The following is a 22153-nucleotide window of genomic DNA, read 5'->3' as shown; positions in this document are numbered from 1 at the left end:
GCTGGTTGTTTTGCCCATTAGTTGATGCAGTTTCTTCAGTGTGTCGATGCTTTTTACCATTTGGTACGTTTTTGGAGTGGCTCGTACTGGTTGTTCCTTTCTATTTTTAGTGCTTGATTCAGGAGCTGTTGAAGGGAAGGCCTGGTGGTGACGAAATCTCTCAGCAATTGCTTGTTCATAAAGGATTTTATTTCTTCTTCACTTATGAAGCTTAGTTTGGCTGGATATGAAATTCTGGGTTGAAAGTTCTTTCTTTAAGGATGTTGAATATTGGTCGCCACTCTCTTCTGGCTTGTAGGGTTTCTGCCGAGAGATCCTCTGTGAGTCTGATGGGCTTCCCTTTGTGGGTAACCCGACCTTTCTCTCTGCTGCCCTTAGCATTTTTCCTTCATTTCAACCCTGGTGAATGTGATAATTATGTGCTTTGGGGATGCTCTTCTCGAGTAATATCTTTGTGGTGTTCTCTGTATTTCCTTGACTTGAATATTGGCCTGCCTTGCTAGATTGGGGAAATTCTCCTGGATAACATCCTGAAGAGTGTTTTCCAGCTTGGATTCATTCTCTCTGTCACATTCAGGTACACCTATGAAACGTAGATTAGGTCTTTTCACATAATCCCACATTTCTTGGAGGCTTTGTTAATTTCTTTTTACTCTTTTTTCTCTAATCTTGCCTTCTCATTTTATTTCATTGAGTTGATCTTCAATCTCTGATATCCTTTTTACTGCTTCATCGATTCAGCTGTTGAAACTTTTGTATGCTTCGCAAAGCTCTTGTGTTGTGTTTTTTAGCTCCAGTAAGTCATTTATATTCTTCTCTGTGCTATTTATTCTCGTTAGTGTTTTGTCAAACCTTTTTTCAAGGTTCTTAGTTTCTTTGCCTTGGGTTAGAATATATTCTTTTAGGTCAGAGAAGTTTGTTATTAGCCACCTTCTGAAGCCTGTTTCTGTCAATTCATCACACTCATTCTCCATCCAGCATTGTTCCCTTATTGGTGAGGAGTTGTGATCTGTTGGAGGAGGAGAGGCCTTCTGGTTTTGGGTGTTTTCATCCTTTTTGCGCTGGTTTCTTCTCATCTTTGTATATTTATCTACCTGTAGTCTTTGTAGTTGGTGACTTTCGGATGGGGTCTCTGAGTGGATGTCCTTTTTGTTGATAATGTAGTTACTTCTTTCTGTTTTTTTAATTTTCCTTCTGACAGTCAGGCCCCTCTGCTGTAGGACTGCTGGAGGTCCACTCCAGACCCTGCTTGCTTGGGGATCACCTGCAGCAGCTGCAGAACAGTAAGGTTGCTGCCAGTTTCTTCTTCTGTTATCTTTGTCCCAGAAGGATACCTGCCAGATGTCAGCCTGAGCTCTCCTTTATGAGGTGACTCTTTGGATATACAAGGGTCAGGGAGCTGCTTGAGGAGACAGTCTGTCCTTATAGGAGCTCAAGGGCTGAGCTGTGAACTCCCTTGTTTTGTTCAGAGCTGCTGGGCAGGTACATTTAAGGCTGCTCCAGCAGAACTCATAACTGCCTTTTTTCCCAGGCGTTCTGTCCTGGGAAGGTGAGGCTTTATTTATATGTTTCTGACTTGCTACTCCGAGCTTACCTGCCCAGCAGGGAGGTAGCCTAGTTACAGTCTGCCAGCAGAGGTGTTGCTGAGCTACCGTGGGCTCTGCTCAGCTGCTTTGTGAACTGCCTTGTGGTTTTGTTTATAGAGGTATAGTTAAAACTGCCTCAGTAATGGTGGTCTGCCTCAATAATGGCAGACTCTCTCTGTAATGGCAGATTGTCTTGATAATGGCAGACTGCCTCAGTAATGGCGGATTGCCTCGGTAATGGCGGACTGCCTCGGTCATAGTGCACTGCCTCTGTAATGGCGGACTGCCTCTGTAGTGGCGGGCGCCCTTTCCCCAACAGAGTTGGACTGCCTGGGTCCAGCTGCGCTTGCTGTGAAACTCACAATCCAGAGCGTTTCAGATTGCTGGTCTTTGTGGGGGTGGGACTCACCCAGCCAGTTCACCTGGCTTTCTGTTTCAGCACCCTTTTTTTTTCAGTTGAATGGGTGGCTCTGTCTCCCAGGCGTTCCAGCTACCAGTTGAAATGGCCACCCAGATTTGTGTGAGTTTTTATGTGGAGACCCACTGCACCAGCTGAAACAGACGTGCTGGAAACTAGTGGTGCTTTTCAGCTGGGGAATCTCCTGTTTTGTGGGCAGTAATAACTCGTTTGGAAATGCGTTGTTCACTCACTCTCTGTGTTGTTCTCACTGGGAACTGCACTCCAGAGCTGTTACTATTCGGCCATCTTGGATCCTTTCTGTATATCTGTTTTTTAAAATTTCCTATTCTATTTCAAATCCTCAAGTGGTAAATTAAATTGGAAATAATTCATTGGTAATTTGCAGTCACTATGCAAGGAGAGTTGGCATAAGTGGTACAGTTTTACTCTTGCTTCATCTCTCTACCTATGGCAACACAGAAATATATTTTCTAATTATAGTCATGAAAAGACTAATGACCTCTCTTCTGTTTAAAAAAAATCTTTTCCATTTTCTTTTGTAAGCAGTTTCTTTTAATTTGTGCCATATATAGGGTTGAAAATTGCCATTTATATACCCTTCTGGCTTTAAACATTTGGTTCCATTTTCCATGTAACTAGACACAAACTCATTATGCAAAATTGTGTTTGTAAGGAGAGATCATCCTTCATTCAGTCTGATAAAGGTTTTTCTCTTTTTTACTGTTTACATGAGGGTTGAATATGTCAGCCTTCTGGTAACACATTAAGGCTGCAATATTTGTCTAGTTGTAGGAATACTTAGCTTTTATTCGTTTGAATTTGACATAACATATGGGTAAATCTAATCTTGGTGGAAAGTTCCATTTAATTTTTTAAAACAGCTTTTAATTGACGCATAATGTATTTATGAGGTATACAGCAATATTTCAATACATGTATACAATGTGTAATGATCAAATCAGGGTGATTAGCATATCCATCACCTTAAACATTTATTATTTCTTTGTGTTGAGAACATTTAACATTTTTTCGTTATTTGAAAATATGGAATAAATTATTAATTGTAGTCACTCTACAGTGCTATAGAATACTGCAGGTTTTTTCTTCTGTCTAGCGGTAGCTTTGAATTTGTTAACCTTTCACCATTCCCCTTCTGCCTACCCTTCCCAGACTGTGGTTGTACAGAACAGTGGTTCTGCTCTGTACTTATATGAGATCAGCTTATTTAGAAAGCTCCCTTTTTAAACGCATAAAAATATTTTTATACTGTAAAACCAATATATGTATACTGTAAAAAAAAAGTTTGCCTTAATTGGCTTAACATATGTTTGAATTTAAAAAATGTAGTTATCTTAAAGTTTCAGCTTCTGAAATAAAGTAAAAAAGTACTAATACCAGTGCTTCTTCATGTATACTGGGTTGGATTTCTTTTGGGGGTGATGAAAGTGTTTTAGAGTTAGATTGTGTTGATGGTTACACAATGCTGTGAATATGTTAAAAACCATGGTATTATTGAGTGAATTTTCATTTAGTCTGTGATTAATGAAGCTGTTTTATGTAAAGGGTACTCATATCACTGTGAACCGCTCTACCACTTACTAGCTTGCTGGGTAACCTTGGCTTAAGTTGCTTTCTTTTTTGTGCCTTGGCTTCCTCATCTGCACAATGGGGATAATACCTTCCTTATGGGTTAGTCGTGAGGACTAAATGAATAAATACATGCAAGGAGCTTAGAATTGTCCTTTGGAACATAAACCCTCAAATGCCAGTGGTTGTCATTATTCTTAGGTTGTGTGTAGAGTTCAGAAGAGAAGTCTGGGGCTTTAGATACACCTTTTTGGTGTGATCAACATAAAGATGGTAATTAAACCCACACATGTGGATTAGGAAACCCAGGGAGAACTCGTAGAATGATGAAGGACAGAGAGCTGAGGACCAAATATAGAGAAATAGCATCGTTTAGTGTGGGAGCAGGACAAGCAGATCTGGCAAAGGAAACTCAGAAGGCATGTCCATAGAGGTGAGAGGGGTATAGTGTTAGGGAAGGAAAGGAAAAAATTGTCTTCCAAGAAGGAGAATATGGCTAATAGTGTCATGCTAAAGAGAGTTTATCTTAGTCTGATATGTGTTGCTCTAACAGACTGGCTAGTTCATAATAAAAATAAATTGATTTCTTACAGTTTTCAAAGGCTGGGAAGCCCAAGTTTGAAGGGTGCGTATCTGCCGAGGTCCTTCTTGCTGAGTTGCCCCATGGCAGAAGGTGGAAGGCCAGAAAGTTTGAGAGAGTGAGAGGGCAAGAGCAGAAGGGAGCCAAATTCATTTTTATAACTATCTACTCTAACATTAATCCATTCATGAGGGCAGAGCCCTTATGGTCTAATCACCTCTTAACAGTCCTGGTCCCACCTCTTAATACCATCATAGTGGCAATCACATTTTAGCATGAATTTTGAAGGGGACATCCAAACCATAACTTTCTGTTCCTGATGCCCTGAAACCCATGTCCTCCTCACATATGAAGTATATTACTTCCATTTTAATGGCTCCAGCAGTTTTTTTGGGGGGGAGGGGTGGTGCACAATCACATCTCACTGCACTGTCAACTTCCTGGGCGCAAGTGATCCTCCCACCCCAGTCTCCCACATAGTTGGAACTATGGGCACATGACACCGCAAAAACCTTAACTCATCCCAGAATCAACTCCAAATCCCAGAGTCTCATCTAAATTATATACAGTTGAGAGACTTAAGGCATGATTCATCCTAATGTGAACTCCTCTCCAGCTGTGAGCCTGTGAAATTAACAAGTTTTGTGCTTTCAAAATAGCATAGGTTAGACATTCTCATTCCAAAAGGGAGGAATAACCAAGAGAAAAGGGGTAATTCATCCCCAGTAAGTCCAAAGCCTTTCAGGGAAAACAACATTAAGTTTTAAAGCTAAAAAATAATCTCCTCTGACTACATATCCTGCATCCTAGGCACACTGGGATAGAGATTTGGCTCCCACGGCCTCAGGCAGCCTTACCTCTATGGCTTTGTTGGGTTCAGTCCACTCAGTAGCTCACAGGTTGGAGTCTCCTACCTGCAGCTCTCCCAGGCTGATGCTGTAAGCTGGGAGTGCTACAGTTCTGGAGTGGTGGTAATGGTCCCAGTCCCATATCTCCACTAGGCATTTCCCTAGTGAGGACTCTGTGCTGGCTCCAACCTCACATTTCTGCTTGGCATTTCCGTGGTAGTGGCTTTCTGTGATGGCTCCACCCTTCTGACAAGTCTTTGTCTGGGCCCCAGGCTGTTTGTGACATCCTTTGAAATCTAGATAGAGTTAGCTATGCTCCCATAACTCTTAATGTTCTGCACCCCTGCAGAATTAGCACCAACTGGACACTACCAAGGTTTATGTCATGGACTTTGTGGAGCAGCAGCTCAATTCACACCTGCGCTCCCTTGAGCCATGGCTGGTGTGGCTATGGAGCACTGGGCTGGAATGCAGGGAGAAGAGACTCTGGGCAGATAGCCTGTGGAGTGTGCCCCAGGTCTGTCCTCCAAAACCATTCTTTCCTACTGGAACTCTGGGGCTGTGATGGGAGGGTAGCCTCAAAGATCTCTGAAATGCCTTTGGGGTTTTCTTCCATTGTCTTGGTGATTCCTTTTGTTAGTACGAATCTCTGTAGCAAAGGGTTGCATGGCTACATGGATTTTCTCCCCAGGAATGCTTTTTCATTCTGTATGTGGCCAAGCTGAAAAAGTAAAAAATCTTTCTGTTGTGCTTCTTTTTAAATTGTATTTTTGCCTTTAAGTCATTTCTTTCTTCTCACATCCTACTGTATATGGTTAAAAAAAAGCCACACAGGGCGCTTCCTCAGGGACCTAGAAACAGAAATTCCATTTGACCCAGGAATTCCATTACTGGGCATAAACGCAAAGGATTATAAATCGTTCTGGTATAAAGATACATGCACACGTATGTTCATAGCGGCACTGTTTACAATAGCAAAGACCTGGAACCAGCCCAAATGCCCATCGACGATAGACTGAACAAGGAAAATGTGGCACATTTACACCATGGAATACTATGCAGCCATAAAAAATGATGAGTTCGTGTCCTTTGTACGGACATGGATAAATCTGGAAACCATGATTCTCAATAAACTGACACAAGAACAGAAAAACAAACACCGCATGTTCTCACTTATAGGTGGGTGTTGAACAATGAGAACACAGGGACACAGGGAGGGGAGCATCACACACTGGGGTCTGTTGCGGGGGCCAAGGGAGGGACAATGGGGGGTGGGTGGGGAAGTCGGGGAGGGATGACATGGAGAGAAATGCCAGATGTAGGTGATGGGATGGAGGCAGGAAGCCACATTGCCATGTGTGTACCTGTGCAACAATCCTACATGATCTGCACATGTACCCCAGAACCTAAAGTACATTTAAAAAAAAAATAGAAAAAGAATAGCCACACAGCTACTTTGATATTTTCCTTAGAAATTTCTCCTACCAAATATCCTAGTTCATTAGTTCATTGCTTTTAAATCCTGCCTTCCATAAAGCCCTAGGCCTTGCACACAATTCAGCCCACATTCTTTGCCACTTCATAACCAAGATGACATTTATTCCAGTGTACAATAAGATATTTATCTTTTTATCTGAGACCTTATCAGAATGGCCTTTATGTTCATGTTTATACCAACATTCTGATTATGACCACCTAAGTAATCCCTAAGAGGCTTCAGACTTTCCGCATAGCTCTTCTCTTCTTCTGAGCCCTTATCAGAATCATCCTTAATACTCCATTTATGGCATTCTAAGCTTTTTCTAATCTGCTCTTTCAGGTTCTTCCAGCCCCTTCCCATTATGCAGTTCCACATTTTCAGTTATTTTATTTTTATTTTTTTTATAGTAACAATCCTACTCTCGGTACCAATTTTCTGTCTTTCTTCATTTTGTGTTATTGTAATAGATATATCACACACAGAGTAATTTATAAAGAAAAGAAATTAATTTCTAACAGTTCTGGAGAGTAGGAAGTCAAAGGTTGAGGGCCCGGCTTCTGCTGAGAACCTCCTTGTTGCATCATCCCATGGCGGAAGGCAGAAGGGCAAGAGGGCAAGAGCAAGTGAGCAAGAGAGGGCTGAACTTGCTTTTATAGAAACCCACTCTTATGATAACCAACCCACTTTTGCAATTATGACACTAATCCATCCATTCATGGGCAGAGCCCTCATGACCTGATTATCTCTCAAGGGTTCCAGTTTTATCTCTTCATACCATCACAGTGGCATTTAAGTTATAACATGAGTTTTGGAGGGGACATTCAAACCATAGCAGAGGTTTAAGTAAGGTAAAAGACTGAGAACTATTCACTGAATCTGGTAAGTTAGCGTTATAGGAATGTGGGTTCATGGACCAGCTTAGAGAAAGAGGGCTTAAAGAGTGAAGAGGAGGTAAGTAGAGGTGGTATATTCTTTTGAGGAGACTGGTCATTTATTCAGAAGTTATTTATTGAGCTCCTACCATGTGACAGGCCTTGTTCTAGATGTTAATGGTACCTCAGGGAACAAAACAAACACATTTCTGCCCTGATGAATACCACTTTACATTGGGCCTATAGAGGGAAGGGGAGAAGAGGCTAGAAATAGCATACATTGTCAAGGAAATTGTGGAGTTTTTTTTTAAGGAAAATAAGTATTTAAATATATTTAAGTTAAGGAACCAAGGAACCAAGGAACCATGGGTAAATAGAAAGTAGGGATGAAGTGGTTGACAGTATAGGAAAGACAGGTTAATTATTTGTCTAAAAATATAGGAAGATAGAGATCAAAACAGGTAGAGGATCTTTGTGAGTCTTGAATGTGAGAAGAGATTCTTTCTCAAACTGATGTGTACACACAGAAAGAGCTGATGTGTACACACAGGGCAGTGGGAGGGAATGCATCCTAGATGACTGATATTCTAAGGGATGTAGGAGCAAGATCACCCATATGGAGAGGATTGTGATAGGGGACTAGAGAGTCATAAAGCTTTGAAATGAGCATTTAGGGTAAGTGGAGAGTCAGAGGAAGGAAGACAAGTGGAGGTTTGTGGAGTAGCACTGAAGAATTTGTAATGACATTAATTTTTTATCTGTGGTTTTACCAAAATTTTTCTCAGCTTCCTACATGCAGGAATGAAGAAAGCAGTTTGCGAGATTGGTCCTGGCTTTAGGACTTTGTAGGTAGGTCATTTATGGCAAAAAGTCAGGTTGGGAAGGAATTGAGAGGGCTGTTGAGAGAATAGGTCTCACGAGTGAATATGGTGTTCAGACATCACAAAGAAAGTACAGGTAAGGACTAGTAAGGGCTTTGAGAAAATGAGGCTAGGGTCAAAAGAGTAGTGGTCTTTAGCTGGGTGCGGTGCTGCATGCTTGTCCACCCAGCTCCTTGGTAGGCTGAAGTGGGACAATCACTTGAGCCCGGGTGTTGAAGGCTTCAGTGCACTATGATTATGGCTGTGAATAGCTACTGCACTGTAACCTGGGCAACATAGTGAGACTCCCGTCTCTTAAAAAAACCAAAAAACAAAAAACAAAGTAGAGGTCTTAGCTATGTAGTGGAAGTTACGGAGCTGAAAAATGAGAGAGGGCTATTATCATGTGTTAGGGATGAAGCAGTAGATGATAACATCCTACTCTCTCACTATAGAGGAGGTGGGTAAAAAAGAGTAGAGGGGAAGATCCTTAAAGCAAAGGAGTTTTGGGAGTCAGCAATCTAGGTTTCTGGATTGGGGTGGTTGTTGCATGTGGATTATGGAATTTTCAAGTATCATGGCAGGTGTTGGCATAGAGAACAAGTTTGAAAGCCAGATTTCAAAGTCTTCAGCTAGTGGGCAATAACTGACCAGAGACTGGTGTTTGATGGTGATTATAAGGGATGGTAAAGGTCACTACAGATAAGAGGTCTGAGAACTATGAGATGGTGTGTTCAGATTTCATCAGATGATGACAGGAGATGAGATGGAGAGTCCACTAGTGGCCCAAATGAGCGAAGGCAGATATCCAAGGAGATGGATAGATGACCATGATGAGGATGGGTAAAAACTGGTATCTCCAGATGATTTCAAACTAATGGAATGATGCCATGAGTATGGGTTAATGGAGTCTATAAGCAAGGGAGGCAAAAGGAAGCTTGCCTCTTGACCCCTCTGAGTTATATAAATACGAGATTCACAGAGGGAAGAATTTTAAGAAGAGAGCCAAGTTTCCAGTAATGTGGGTGGTTGTAAGGTAGAGTTTCTGATGTTAAGGATGTAGAGAGTTTGATTAATAAGGATGGCAGGTTCTATAGGACATAGTATTTTTTGGTGGTTGTTTTTGAGACAGGATCTTGCTCTGTTTTCCAACCTAGAGTACGGTGACACAATCACGACTCACTGCAACCTCAACCTCCTGTGCTCAAATGATCATCCCCTCGCTCAGCCTCTGGAATAACTGGGAGTACAGGCATGAACCAACACATGCAGCTAATTTTTTGATTTTTTTTTTTTTTTGTAGAGGTGAGGTCTCAGTCTATTGCCCATCTGGTCTTGAACTTCTGGGCTTAAGCAACCTTCCCACCTCAGCCCCCCAAAGAGCTGGGATTACAGGTGTGAGCCACTGCACCCAGACATACAAGACATAGCTAGCTTGTTTGTTTGTTTATGAGAAAGGGTCTCATTTTGTTGCCCAGGCTGGAGTACAGTGGCAAATCTTGACTCACTGAAATCTCTGCCTCCCAGGATCAACTGGTCCTCCTGCCTCAATCTCCTGAGTGTCTTGGACTACAGGTGCGCACACCACCTGCCATACCCAGTTAAATGTTTTGTATTTGTAGAGACACAGTTTTACCATGTTGCCCAGGCTTTTCTCAAACTCCTGAGCTCAAGTGATCCGCCTGTCTGGGCATCCCAAAGTGTTGGGATTACAGGTGTGAGCCTCTGAGCCTGGCCCAGGACTTAGTTTAATCAATGGATTGGGGGAGAGAGACGGAAGGGGAATAATTAGGTCATGTATGTGGGGTGGAAGAAGGAAGCCCAGAGCAGTAAGTGGATGAAGTTGGGCAATTGGATGAGAGTCATGGGTAGATATAATTGGCCTTTGGGTCCCACATCTGTCTTCCCTTCCCCTTCCCCTTCCCCTTCCCCTTCCCCTTCCCCTTCCCCTTCCCCTTCCCCTTCCCCATTCCATTCCATTCCATTCCATTTCGGATACAGACATTTTCAGTAAATGCCATGTAAGCAGTGCAGAGTGCCACAGGAGTCATCTGTCAGTTGCTTCCACCAACTGTTTCCCTTTGCAGATGCTGTCTGGGTCTGAACCTGATTAGAGTTCTAGGTTATAGGCTTCCTACCCCAAATCTTAACGTTTATTCTAACTAATATCAATCTGTTTCATGCAAAATACAAACTATAACAATGAACATACTATTTTAGAAATGTAGCCAAAATCCTTATGATCTGTGTTTATGTTTCTTTTAAATTTTAAATGTATTCCTAGGAGTGAATGAAAGCATTTCTTCATAGTATTTTATGGTCACCATTAGAGCCCAAATCCTGCTTTCCCTATAGCAACTGGGTGGTTGAGTTTTTATTAATCTATCAATTTATTTTTAAAAAGAAAAAAGAGCAGCAAAAGCAAAGTAAACCTTTACTTTTGTAAACCTAACCGAGTTACACAGCGGATTGCATACTTATGCTGTGGACAATTGCTAACCTAACCTTACTTTAACATTTACAAAGCCAGCTTTTGATTAGCTTTTTATTCCTGGTTATCAGATATATTCCAGTTCTCTAAACTGGAATCCAGAGGATCATTACTGAGATTTATAGCCACTGATATCACAAACTCTTAAAATTCAGCTGTTTAAGAATTCTTTTGGGTGAAAATTATTTAGGAAGGAAATCTCGTGTTCAGGTTGGAAACAACTGGACATTAATAAATTTGAAGCCACTTAGCAAAGCTTATTCCAGTCTGTTATATAACATACTGGTTAACAGCCAGAGGTTACCTGGATTCATGCAAGAGGCACTATTTCTCAGGGTCAAGCAATGTATGGCCCTGTATTACAAACTTTTCTTTTAAATATGAATGTGTAAGTCAAACATTTTTGGATGATCACAGTGAAACCAGAAGACCCATAGTGAAGTTTATGTGACAGAGATCCCCACACAACAATCTGAGCGATCCCTATAGTGGTGTACAACTTCCCTCTCACGTTGACAGTTTCTCCAACATAATTATTCCCAAAACAAATCTATTCAAACATATTGAAAAAGAATGCGACAGTATTTGGCAAGCATAAGGATGTTTTAATAGTGATTCCAAAGATTTCTTTTAAAGGTTTTAGTTGTAAGAATGATGGATAATGAGAATTGCAGAAAATTAGCGAGAGTTCTCTTGCCAAGAACAGTTGTTTGGGAAAGCTTTGGGCCTTAAATAGAGGGAATTATGAATAAAGACAATAGTTGATAAAGATGAATACAGTAAAAATTAAAGTGTTGTTGGCTTTAAGAGTATTTTATGTATAAACTTGATTGATGTAGACTTGATTGTTCAATGTTTAAAAGCTCTAATTAATGTAGTTTATACTTAGTATGAAGCACATCAAGGTCTTCATTTTCTCTACTCATTGGAATAAATGAACTATATATTCAGACTTTTCTCACTGCTTCACTCCGTACATGTATTCACTTTTACTTTTCTCTCATAAATCCCTGACTTCTTCTGATATTAAAAATAAGTTTCTTTAAATACTTATTGTTAATAAATGCATTAATGAAAAAGCAGAAACATTTATGGTGGTTTCTCTAGTTTTTTTAAACAAATCCCTGGAGGGGTTCCTAATTTATTTCTGTTCCACATTGCCCTCTGATCACTAAATCAAACACAGAGCCACTGCTGCTTAGGGATCTGGCATTCTAGCAAGGCAAGCTATTTCTAGGGCACTAGCAGGAAGCTTGTTTTGAGCTTACTGGAGGCTATGAGCCCCCTAAGGAAAGAAAGAGGGTCCCTTGGGCCTGAGGCTTATCAGTGATAGGAGGAAATGTTGGGTCCAGTCCCTGGGGAGGTGAGGTGTACTAGAGAAACTGAGAGGCAGATAAGTGTGTCCACCAAAACCTAATGTTGCTCACAACTCCTTAACCACTTAATCATCTGTCATTCTTTTAAGTAAATACCTGCTTATGCTCATTTTATCATTTTGAACATTCCTTCTTCAGGGTGCTAACTTGATAAATTTTTGTTAAATCTGTAGAATATTAAATAAGCACAAGAATCTTCTTATTCAACTCCCACATTTTATGAATGGGGAAACAGACTCAAAGAGGGGGAACTGAGATAAAGTTGACTTTCTGGTAAGATAAGCTTCCTAATTTAGCATGGGAATTATACTTATCACTGTGTCTAGCTCATTCCATGTTCTTTAAATATTTGTTTCAATAAAATGGGATAGGCCTTTGGGATAGGGGATCTTACAAATAACACAGGCCTCTACGCACATAGATTATTGATTTGATTTGGAAAGAATGGTAGGAGAAGATGGATGTCTGAGGCCATCTATTTTCAGTTCTAAATCTGTGGCCTCTTCTTGTTCAGAGCTGTTCACTGGTGTGACCACCTTCTCTTTAGTTAGGGTGCCACCAGGGCAGTATTGAAGGTTTCTTCCTACTGCTTGCTTGCATATGTGCTTTCTTCTTACTCAGCACCAGGCCTTTCCTGCATTGCAGGTATTGCAGAACCACGTGGCATGACACAGTTGGGTGAATTTGATTACACATGCTGTTTATTTCTGCTTCCCAGTGCTTACCCAGAGCCCTCCATTCTCTGCTATGCCTTGTATTCAACCCTAAACTGAGTCATTTATCATAACCTTTGCAGAACCTTTTGAACCTGATTTTTCTTTCCTTTTTCCAAGCATTTTGAATGTTTCATTGAAATCTTGAATGAAGTCACAATGTACTATTCTGTTTTTTGTTCATGTGGTAATTAAAGAAATGATATCTGGTTAGTGTGGCATAGTTCATTTACAAAACTATTCATGGTCATTTTGATTTTATAAGCTTTCTCTGTGTTTCAATTTCGCAAAGACTGTGTCTTTATTTTAGTTAAAAAAAAATTCATGTTAATTTCATTCTTGCCCACTGAATTTTAAGTGTAATAACCCTGCAGATATATGTTACCTATTTGTATTAGAATTGTATTTTTTCCATGTACATTGGGTTTTTTTTTTTTTTTTTTGTCTGTGTCAGAAGCAACTAGTTATTGGCAGCAAAGGAATTTACTATTCCATTGTGCCATATAAAACAACTAAGATTTTTTCAGTGTTTATGATATGAAGGCACTGTTTCATACTTGTTTTATAAGTTGTTATGAATATAATCACCCCCATTTAGACTAGTGGGAAAACTGAGACATCACATGGTTAAGGAACTTGCCCCAGATCACATAATAAGTAACAGAACCCAGATTTTTGAACCCAGATATCTGGCTCCAGAACTCACATATATAGCCAGTATGCTTCTCTGTTCTTCATTGTCCCTTGTATAGCCTCTTTGAAACAACTTGGTAATTGCCATGCTCTGTGAAAAAGGCCATTAAAATAGCAAATATCAGAGTACCTCTGATTTTTGAGCATCAAAAATATACCTATTAGAAGATATTCATGAGACAGCTAAACATTGAGACTCCAGCCTTCATCATACTATATTTTCATCTCCGGTCATACATAGTTTGATGACCTTTGGTGACTTCAAATGACTCTAAAGGATATTCTGATTTTGTGGCTAGGCCTGTGTATCAAATGAGTGAGCCATATCTATTTGTAATTCTTCCATCCATCTGTCTTTTCATCTGTCCATCTATAGAATACTTCATCTGTGCATAACAGATACTTAGGTGTTACTTATCCTTACTGCAGCAGAAGAAGCCTTGTTGTGTCCTAAGAGAATAAGACACAGCTTCAGGAATCACTGGCTGATCACCTTGAGGGGAAGCCAGTTTGTAAGGGTTTGCCAGTTTTATGTATCTACAGCCTTCCATATGTTACAGGGACTCTTAATTAAGCTGCTGAATTTGGCATTAGTTGAACTTTCAGTTTACTTTCAAGGAGAGTCATGCAGACAGTTCCCGTCCAAGAGAATAGCAGTTGGGAATAAACTGAGATATTTGGCGAGAAAATGAGGTGGGAGATGAATTTGGTGACAGCAGAGCATTCTTGCTGGAGACTACTATTGGAAATGTACTTAGAATGGCAAGGGAAATTAAAGTTTGTTAGAGTAGCTCTGAAACCAAGCACAGTATACGACTGAAAATAAAATTCTCTTGTCATTGTAGGCAAACTCCAGCTTTGGAGCCTGGCACATGTGAAGTATTCAACAGGTTTTCAAACTAATTTGATCATGTTCCAGATCACAAGAGGTCAAAATTACCCAAGGCTCAGACACATTAATCTTATGGAAATTTAAGACAAACTCTACCCAGCCCCAGTCAGTCTTTACATTTCAGCAACTCTTTCTCCTTTCTTCTTCTGTATTTACTTAGCAGTGCGCTGCAAATGTACTTATATACTTCCTTCACTTAGGTCCTACTTGTGTTTCCTGTGAACTCCATGAGATTGTAAACTTGCCTATTGCAGGAACTGGTACAGCCCTAGCTCAGAGGTCAGTGAGAGGTAGAATGCAAGCAAAAGGAGAGAAGTGATTTGGCTTTGCCTCAGCCTGCTCCTACTTGCCAACTAATGACTTTTCACAATGGCAAAATGTGAAAGAGTGGAAGAAGAGGGGGAGAGTTACTATATGGAGCATGGCAGGAGGAAGATTGGCACCCTTGGGGGGCATGTATGGAATTTAAAACCTGCTCATGCACTCTGGGGAGGGCAACGCAAGGCAAGATAAGTAGAGCCCTAGATAGCCATGGGCCTGTCTTTGAGTTATAATCTGATAAGGTCCTAGTTCCAGGAGGGGAATGAGGAAGAAATTATAATTTTCCTTAGGGAAATCACTTAAAAAAATCACCTTGCTCGATTCCATTGTTTATGAGCTCCAGAGCAAGATGCAGTGTGTATATATGTGTATGTATATATAATGTTTTTAAAACTTTATTGTTTATTGCCTTTTCTATCACATGGTACCAGAAAATTTGATAAGTTGCAATTTTTTGTGATTGAAATATGCCACTTAGGTGTTCTAGTTGTTTTTCTACCTAAGATTCACTGTATTCTCAGCATAGGGATGGCAAAAGCTGATAGGAGAATATTCTCTCTCGTCTTTTGAATATCAATAAAAGGAGAGGTTTCTTTACAGCTCTGCAGCTCTTGAATGTTGAATTTTAATATTCTCATCAGGAGTTTCATTTCAACAAATAGCTTTCTTCTTCAACCCGTTGTACCAACAATCATTTCAACCTGCAGTTCTCCTCTCCTCTCCCTCACCCTTTGTAGAAACAATTCTTTGATCTTAGTAAGGTTTAGACACAGTTCATTAACTAGTATTTTGTATTTATAAAAATTCAGGTGTGTTGATGAAAACTACTGAAACGAATAAATCTCGTTGTCCAATTGTAGTAGAGTATCTCGGTTTGGAGTTGATTGTCCAATAGTGTTGTGGAGACTATGACCCAACAAATAGTGTCATTGATTATATGCTATTGCTTACTCATTTATTAGTAAACCCTTTGTGTGGGCTTCATTACTAATTGTTATGTCAAATATCTGTATAAATAAATAATATCTGTTAATCATTGAGATGTTAGTCTTTAAAATGTAATTTTCAGGTTCTAAAAAGCACAAAGATAATGTTGTATCACGTCAGTGTTCTTTGACAGCTTTGGCAGAGCCTTTCTTGAAATTTTTTAAAAAATTTCCATAGGTTTTGGGGGAACAAGTCATATTTGGTTACATGAGTAAGTTCTTTAGTGGTGATTTGTGGCATTTTGGTGCACCCATCACCAAAGCAGTATACACTGAACCCAATTTGTAGTTTTATCCCTCACCCTTCTCCCACCCTTCAGAGTCTTTTTTTATATGGGACTTTATGTAGGTTAGTGATATTTCTCTCTCCTTGCTCTGCTTGCAGAGAAATGCTGTGAAAAATACCCTGCCCCAGTTTGTGATTATTAAGTGAGGTAAACTTAGAGAACAGCTCATGGCTGGCTGATTTGAATGTGTTTGCCTTGTGACCAGCCTCTGTTCCATGGTGCACACTAGTGCCGGATTGATAGGCCCTCCTGAAAACCTTTTACAGTTGTCTTTGTATTTTATGGCAGGTTATGTTCACAGAAAGTTTTCTGTAAGTCATAATAATGTAAGTTGAATCTGATTTCTTCACAGAAACAATATTACATTGGGGATTATATCTCTGGCCTAATGCCTGACTTTTTATAAAAATAGAAATAACTATAACTATCATTTTAATCAACTGTTTAATCAGCTGGAAATGATGAATCTGAATACTGTTCAGGAGAAAATTGCCTGAAATATGTTTAAAATCAGTTAACAAGGCATCACAATAACCAGTCACATTAAATTATGTTTAATGAACTAAAGTGTCATAGTAGACTATACAAAGTTTTTTATCATAATCACTGCCTTGTTTTTACTGAAACTAATCAGAAGGTTGTTTTTCTTAAAGCACTTTCTGCAAAGTCAAGGACTTCTCACAGGATTTCTTTTAGTAAATTTTGATAGGGATGCTTCAGGAGACTTTTGGGGGAGACTTTGAGGAGACTTGGCTTTACAGCTTTTTGAGAAACTGAATTGAGATTTTCCTTATGCTTTGCTTTGCTCATTGTAAATACCCTGTAGCAGACACAGATTTTGGAGAATAAGTTATCGGTCTCTCTTCATTTTGATTGTCACCAGAGAAGGGTTAATGATAAAGTGATGGTTGTTGAGATCTGAAGGATTATTATCAGTAGGTAAAGAAGTGGGCCTATTCTGTGTCAAGGGAAACAGTGGAATACCCAGAGACAAGAAGGTGCCTGAGGCTTACCTGGAATGGAAAAAAGGCCAGTGAATTATAATAGAGAAAGAGAAGAGGAGGGCAAATGAAGTTGGGCAAATAGGAGGAAGAGACCAGACTGTGTGTAAGACTTCACAGGTCAGAGTAAGGATTTTAATTTTCAGTTTAAAATCATTGGGAAACCCGTAAAGTGGGGGCTGGAGGAGCAATATGATGAAGTTTGTGTTGCACACGGTTGTTGTGTTGTCCTGGCTAGGTTAGCTCTCAGAGTACTTGGCACTTAGCTGATTTCTATGAGCATTTAATGAATGTGTGGTCTCACTTCTCCCTATACTCTAAGCTCCTTGAAGGCAGGGAGTGTGTCTGTTTTTTATTCATCACCCTGTCTCCCGTGCCTTACACATAGTAGGAGCTCAATAAATATTGGTTGAATGGACGCATCAATTGTGTTAACAGATTTACCTTGTGACCCGCTATTAGGTGAGGGAGTTACTTTTTTATTGATGCGAAATTCACATAACATTAACCGTTGTAAAGTGAACAATTTATTGGAATTTAGTACCTTTATGTTTTTTATAACCACCAACTTGTACCTAGTTCCAGAACATTTTTATCTCCTAAAAAGGAAACTCCATACTTATTAAAGAGTTACTCTCCATTGTTCCCTTCCCCTAGCTACTGGTAACTACCAATCTGGTTTCTGTTTTTATGGATTAACCTGTTCTGCATATTTCATGTAATGGAATTATACAATATGTGATCTTTTGTGTCTGGCTACTTTCACTTGGCATAATGTTTTTGAGGTTCATTCACATTGTAGAACATATCAATGCTTCATTCTTTCTAATGGCCGAATAATATTTCATTGTATGGATATACCACATTTTGTTTATCCATTCATCAATTATGGCCATTTGGGTTATTTCCACCTTTTTGTTTTGTTTTTTGAGACGGAATCTCACTCTGTTGCCCTGGCTGGAGTGCAGTGGTGTGATCTTAGCTCACTGCAATCTCTGCCTCCTGGGTTCAAGCGATTCTCCTGCCTCAGCCTCCTGAGTAGCTGGGATTATAGGCATCTGCCACCATGCCTGGCTAATTTTTGTATTTTTAGTAGAGACAAGGTTTCACCATGTTGTCCATACTGGTCTCCAACTCTTGACCTCAGGTGATCCTCCTGTGCCGGCCTCCCAGAGTACTGGGATTACAGGCATGAGCCACCGCGCCCAGCTGTTTCCACCTTTTGAATAGTGCTACTATAAACATGCATGCACAAGTTTTTGTTTGAATACCTGTTTTCAATTCCTTTGGACCTGTGCTTAGGAGTAGAATTTCTGGGTCATATGATAATTCTATGTTTAACTTTCTAATGAACTGCCACACTCTTTCTCATAGCAGCTGAATCATTTCACAGTCCTACCAGTGATGTGAGTTCCAATTTCTCCACATCCTTACCAATACTTGTTATTTTCTGTTTTTATTGTTGTTGTTGTTGTTTCTTTAATTCTAACTAGCCTAGAAGGCTGTCATTCATACTTTCTGCAATGCATGAGTGAACTTCCCCTTATTTGCAGGGAATATTTTATTCCTTGGTACTTTATCACATTGTTATTTCACAGTATGAAAATTGAAGTGAAACTCAAAGGTACATTGGACAGAATTGGATTCTAAATTCATGAAATTTGAGTCCAGCAGCATTCTGTTACATTGCTTTCTGAGATAGACCTGCAACTATTAGGGGAACTGCATTTTTTCTCTTATATACTATTTTTAGGATTGAAGAAGTGGTCTAAAGGACTGATCTCACATCCAAAGAAGTTTCTTCTTCTGAACATATGTGTTGGCTAAAGCATTTATCAACTCTTCTGTTGCACGAGTCTTTTGAGAGTTGCACTGAGAATTATGAGGAAGCCCCATGTAGTCTTATAGCATAACGTTCTCATCATAGGCAATTTTCTATTGATTTGACACATTTGTGTTTTCTACCCTTCTTCTTTTCTTTTCTTTTCTTTTTTTTTTTTTTTTTTTTGAGATAGAGTCTTGCTCTGTCACCCAGGCTGGAGTGCAGTGGCATGATCTCCAGTCACTACAACCTCTGCCTCCTGGGTTCAAGCAGTTCTCTGCCTCAGCCTCCTGAGTAGCTGGGATTACAGGCACCTGCCACCATACCTAGCTAATTTTTGTATTTTAAGTAGAGATGGGGTTTCACCATCTTGGCCAGGCTGTTCTTCAACTCCTGTCCTCGTGATCCACTCGCCCCAGCCTCCCAAAGTGCTGGAATTACAGGTGTGAGCCACCGCGCCCAGCCTCTATCCTTTTCCTTTCCGTTTTTGTTTTGTTTTGTTTTAGTTTAGCTGTGCTCAGCATGCAGGGAGCGGTTGTATTTTTAGTATGACTGGGAACCAAGCTGAGATGTCAGCAGAACATCATAGAATACTCAAGTACACTGACTATATAAATAAGATCATTCAGATTCCTGTCCATCTGAAATAATCAGATTATCAGTCCACCATTAATTTGTTCTCATTAATAATACTAACAAATACAAATGCACTTTAATTTCCATTCTTTGAAGACTGCCTGTATTTCACTGATTTCTGCCATTTTTCTACCCTTAAGTTATAACTATTTGGCAGCATTTAGAATGTTTCACATCATATCTGAGTTTATAAAGTAGAGCAAGAATAGACTTAGAAATGTATTAACACGTTGCATACACATAAGCTTTTTATAATAATGCAAAGTGGAGTTAAATGCATTGCAATCAGGAGAATTGAATCTTTATGAACATTTAATTTTTGAATACTAGTCATGACTAAGCTGCTTGCATTCCACTAAGCAAAGGTTTCTTAATGAAGAAACCTACAAACCACTGTGTTGTTTCATGATTTAGCTGAAAGCATTTTTTCTGTTTAAAGCATCCTAGGCATTTTTTAATGTTGGCTGTAAATTCTTATAATTGTTCTAGATACCCCCTATGTGTGCTTTAGAAATACCCCATTGCTATTTTCAATCATATATTCGAATAGGACTTCTAACTACTGTTTTTCCTATTTGGTAAAAAACATTTGTTTTGTGGAAAATTGTTTGGTTTTCAGGGTGGTTTGGCTTTTAGTGTAAGTGGTGTTTGTTTTTGTGAAGTCATGCATTTTGAATGTATCCACTGTAATAAAAAATTATTTCAAATGGTTTTTTCTCTCTCTTTTTCTGTGTGTGTGTGTTTTTTCACTTTATAGCTGAAATCCTGTGTACAGGTAAGATTTGTATTCTAAGAGGTTTATTAATGTTAAAAATTGCCCTTATGGTAGTTAATGCTAATGTGATTTTACTTGTGATTGTACCTTAGTTGCTGGGACATGGATTTCATTCTGTTTTATCAGAGGAGTAAACAGTTTCCCTAGGGTGACAGGCCCATTTGAAAAGGCATTCATTTTTTCACATTTAAAGATTACCATTAAATAAATTGCTACTGTTGTGTTTTACGTGGGCATCTTAAAAGCCTGAAAGAACCAGTGTACCCTCTAGTGTACCAAAATTAGCACCCTGAAGGAGTTTTATCTAGTCAGTTTGTACATTTTTTAAAAGGCATTATCACATGACCCTTTCCCAAATCTTTGTGACTTTTCATGATGTTTCATTTATTTCTCCCTCCTTTTCTGCTTTGAAGCCTGCATTTTTTTTTTTTTTTTTTTGAGACAGCCTCATTCTGTCACCCAGGCTGGAGTGCAGTGGCATAATCTCGGCTCACTGCAAACCCTTCCTCCCTGGTTCAAGCGATTCTCCTGCCTCAGCCTCCCTAGTAGCTGGGAATACAGGTGCCCTTCATCAATCCTGGCTAAGTTTTGTATTTTTAGTAGAGATGGGGTTTTGCCATGTTGGCCAGTCAGGCCTTGAACTCCTGACCTTAGGTGATCTATCCATCTCGGCCCCTTAAAGCGCTGGGATTACAGTAAGGCTTGAGCACTGTGTCTGGCCTAAGCCCGCAAATTTTTATTCCACATATATTGTCTTCTCGTGTGTATTAGTCTGTAAATTATTCTTTATCCTGAAACAGGGAGTGGTCTCTTCCTCACCCTTGAATGTTTTGTTTTGTTTTTGGGGGCCAGGCTGAAACAGGGCAAATGATGCAACATCCAAAGCCACATTTCAAGTTTTTTGTGTGTGTGGCGGGGGAAGGAGTCTTGCTCTGTCACCCAGGCTGGAATGCAGTGGTGTGATCTCAGCTCACTGTAACCTCCACCTCCCAGGTTGAAGTGATTCTCCTGCCTCAGCCTCCTGAGAAACTGGAATTACAGGTGTGGGCCACCATGCCTGGCTAATTTTTGTGTTTTTAGTAGAGACAGAGTTTTGACATGTTGGCCAGGCTGCTCTTGAACTCCTGACCTCAAGTGATCCGCTCGCATTGGCTTCACAAAGTGCTGGGATTACAGGCGTGAGGCACTGCACTTGGCCGATCATATTTCAAGTTTTATTGCTAGAATATCTGGCTCCAATAGCTGGGCGCTATGGCTCACACCTGTAATCCCAGCACTTTGGGAGGCCGAGGCGGGAGGATTACCTGAGGTCAGGAGTTCAAGACCAGCCTGACCAACATGGCGAAATCCTGTCTATTAAAAATACAAAAAATTAGCTGGGCATGGTTGCAGGCACCTGTAATCCAAGCTACTCAGGAGGCTGAGGCAGGAGAAGTGCTTGAACCCAGCAGGTGGAGGTTACAGTGAGCCAAGATTGCACCACTGCACTCCAGCCTGGGTGATAAGAGCGAAACTCCATCATAAAGAAAATTTGGTCCCACTTCCCTCTGCATCATTTTAGATCAGATTATTAGTCAAGTCCTCTTCAAGTTATATATGAAGAAACCAATGCCAGGACTTCCCCAAGACACACACAGACTACTTGGTGATAGAAGGCGATTAGGACCTCCATCTCCTGGTTTCTTACCTCTCTTAATTAAGCTTTAGAAGTGAAAACACCCACCTGGGATCATAACCGAATACTTAATTTTACTTACCCATTTTTGGTATACATGGATAGAAATTGTCACAAATATGACAGTGATCTCACCTCATACCGTTGGGTACTTTGCCAGTATAATTGATTGTGAATACGATTTATTTTTCCTACCAGCAGACTCTTGCATAGATGTAGCCCAGATATGCAGACATGTTTGGTGAGATAAG

At 40.0% G+C, this 22153-nt stretch overlaps 1 protein-coding gene across 9 annotated transcripts in view; it reads left to right on the top strand.

Moving 5' to 3' along the window:
• The window catches only part of ATP11C (ATPase phospholipid transporting 11C), a 217303-nt gene that overhangs the window by 85317 nt on the left and 109833 nt on the right, over nt 1-22153 (top strand). The window lies entirely within an intron of this gene.

Source organism: Sapajus apella, unplaced genomic scaffold, assembly GCF_009761245.1.
Source record: "Sapajus apella isolate SASKATOON/1434 unplaced genomic scaffold, GSC_monkey_1.0 scaffold179, whole genome shotgun sequence".
NCBI classification, from domain to species: domain Eukaryota; kingdom Metazoa; phylum Chordata; class Mammalia; order Primates; family Cebidae; genus Sapajus; species Sapajus apella.
This window is presented reverse-complemented; position numbering and strand designations above follow the sequence as displayed.